Here is a 3,015-nt window from a genome sequence, read left to right as displayed (position 1 = left end):
TATTTGACCTCCCTTATTAACCCTACCTCTAGTAAGGCTTGTACTTGCTCCTCCACGACTTGTGCTCTCTGGACCAAGCTTTCTGCGCTTCTGTTGTACTGGCCGAGATCCGGGGTACACTGCTAGCTTGTGGCACATTAATCCGGGGTCTATGCCGGGCATGTCCGCTGCTTTCCATGTGAAGAGGTCGGAATTATCCTTTAGGAAGTTTATCAGTAGCTCCTTTAGGTCTCCTTTTAAATTTGTGCCTATGTTTTTTGTTTTATCTTGAGTATCTCCGACTTGGACCTCTTTGGTCTCGCCTTCTGGTTGAGCACAAAATTATTCGCGGGCTTGGGCTCCGCCGAGTTCTATAGTGTTGGTCTCCTTTCCTCTGGAATCGCCTTTAAGACTCAGACTTTCGTAGTAACAGCATTGCGCGAGCTTTTTGTCTCCTTTTACGGTGGCTATCCCTTATGGGGTTGGGAATTTCATGCATAGGTGTGGAGTGGAGACTACTGCGGCGAGCTGATTAAGCGTTGTCCGACTTATGAGGGTGATGATCGGATTTTTGATGGTTTAGAATTCACAATAAACTCTCGTTGTAGGTATAGTTTTGAAACCAACTAAAACCCTTTCATACAAAAAATTGTTTGTCACAGGTAACAAACCCCTTAAAAATAATAACCGAAGTATTCAAACCTCGGGTCGTCTCTCAAGGAATTGCAGGAAAGTGTGAATGAGAGGTTTTATGTAATTAAATTAAAAAGCCTTGACTAGGAGAAGATTAATCGGAAGTTCTATCATTGTTGGATTTCTCAAGATTAATAGTAATAAATTGTTGTTTCTACTTAGTTAACCCTCAACGTATGAAGGAAAGTCAAGTAGTTGAGCTAACTCTTATTCACAAGTCCTAATCCTCTCCCTTGGGAAGGATTAGCGTTAGTGACTAGAGAGCCAGCCAACAACTTCCAATTATAATTTAACTCTTGAGTCCTCCAACTCAAGGATCTCCTATTAATCAACTCCAAAATCAAGTTGAGAAACTACTCCATTGACATGGGTGCCATATTCGTATACATGTAAAGGGAGTAGAAAGAAGACATGATAATTTTGAAATTGAGTTGAGATAATCAAGCAAATAAAGAAATTAAATAGAAAAATACTCTTTACATTAATAAATTAACAAGAGAAAGAGATAAACTAAAGTAATAGAATAAATAAAAGTAGAAGAAAACTAAATTAAAGGAACATTGAACTTGGATTTGAGAAGAAATAAATCTAAAACTAAGAATCCTAAAACCTAGAGAGAGGAGCCTCTCTCTCTAGAAATTACATCTAAAACCTAAAATTATGTGAATGAGAAGTGATGTCCTTCATTCTCCACTATGCAGCCTCTAATCTGTGTTTTTTGGGCCAGAAACTGGGTCAAAAACAGCCCAAAAATCACTGGGGGCAATTTCTGATACGTACAGCAGGTGGCTCATGCGCGCGTACACGTCATGTACGCATACGCGTCACTGAACTTTCGCACAATCCACGCGTACGCGTGCTTTGCGCGTGCGTGTCCCTAGACGCCAGGTGAGCTTTGGCAAATTGTATATTGTTGCCCGAATGTTAGCTTTCCAATGCAACTAGAACCACCTCATTTGGACATTCGTAGCTCAAGTTATGAACGATTGAGTGCGAAGAGGTCAGGATTGGCAGCTTTGCAGTTCCTTCAACTTCTTGTATTCCTTCCACTTTTGCATGTTTCCTTTCCATCCTTGAGATAAACATTAGAGCCTTGTTTGCTTGTAGAACAGAAGTGGTTGTCAGGCACTCGTTCATAGGTGAGAATGATGATGAGTGTCACATAATCATCACATTCATCATGTTCTTGGGTGCAAATGAATATCTTAGAACAAGAACAAGCGGAATTGAATAGAAGAACAATAGTAATTGCATTAATACTCGAGGTACAGCAGAGCTCCACACCTTAATCTATGGTGTGTAGAAACTCCACCGTTGAAAATACATAAGAACAAGGTCTAGGCATGGCCGTGAGGCCAGCCTCCCAAAGTGATCAAAAGATCTCAAGAACAAAAGATTCCAAAGATCAGAAGATGAAAATACAATAGTAAAAGGTCCTACTTATAGGAAACTAGTAGCCTAAGGGTTACAAAGATGAGTAAATGACATAAAAATCCACTTCCGGGCCCACTTGGTGTGTGCTTGGGCTGAGCAATGAAGCATTTTTCGTGTAGAGACTCTTCTTGGAGTTAAACGCCAGCTTTGGTGCCAGTTTGGGCGTTTAACTCCCATTCTTGTGCCAGTTCCGGCGTTTAACGCTGGGAATTCTGAGGGTGACTTTAAACGCCGATTTGGGCCATCAAATCTTGGGCAAAGTATGGACTATCATATATTGCTGGAAAGCCCAGGATGTCGACTTTCCAACGCCGTTGAGAGCGCGCCAATTGGGCTTCTGTAGCTCCAGAAAATCCACTTCGAGTGCAGGGAGGTCAGAATCCAACAGCATCTGCAGTCCTTTTCAGTCTCTGAATCAGATTTTTGCTCAGGTCCCTCAATTTCAGCCAGAAAATACCTGAAATCACAGAAAAACACACAAACTCATAGTAAAGTCCAGAAAAGTGAATTTTAACTAAAAACTAATAAAAATATACTAAAAACTAAACCAAATATACTAAAAACATACTAAAAACAATGCCAAAAAGCGTACAAATTATCCGCTCATCAGTGTGTCAAGGCATGCTTTATTGAATCTCTCCATGTAGCTGCGGAGGCTTTTCCGATCTCCTTGTTTAATCCCTAGCAAGCTTGGTGCATGTTTGGTTTTGTCCTTCCGGATGGAGAACCTGGCTAGGAACTTCTTGGCGAGGTCATCGAAGCTTGTGATCGATCTTGGTGGCAGGCTGTCAAACCACTTTATTGCTGTCTTGGTTAGAGTGGTCAGGAAGGCCTTGCAACGGGTTGCGTCTGAGGCATCCGTGAGGTACATCTGCCTTCTAAAGTTGTTGAGATGATGGCTCGAGTCAG

Source organism: Arachis stenosperma, chromosome 3 (assembly GCF_014773155.1).
Source record: "Arachis stenosperma cultivar V10309 chromosome 3, arast.V10309.gnm1.PFL2, whole genome shotgun sequence".
Lineage (NCBI taxonomy): Eukaryota > Viridiplantae > Streptophyta > Magnoliopsida > Fabales > Fabaceae > Arachis > Arachis stenosperma.
This window is presented reverse-complemented; position numbering follows the sequence as displayed.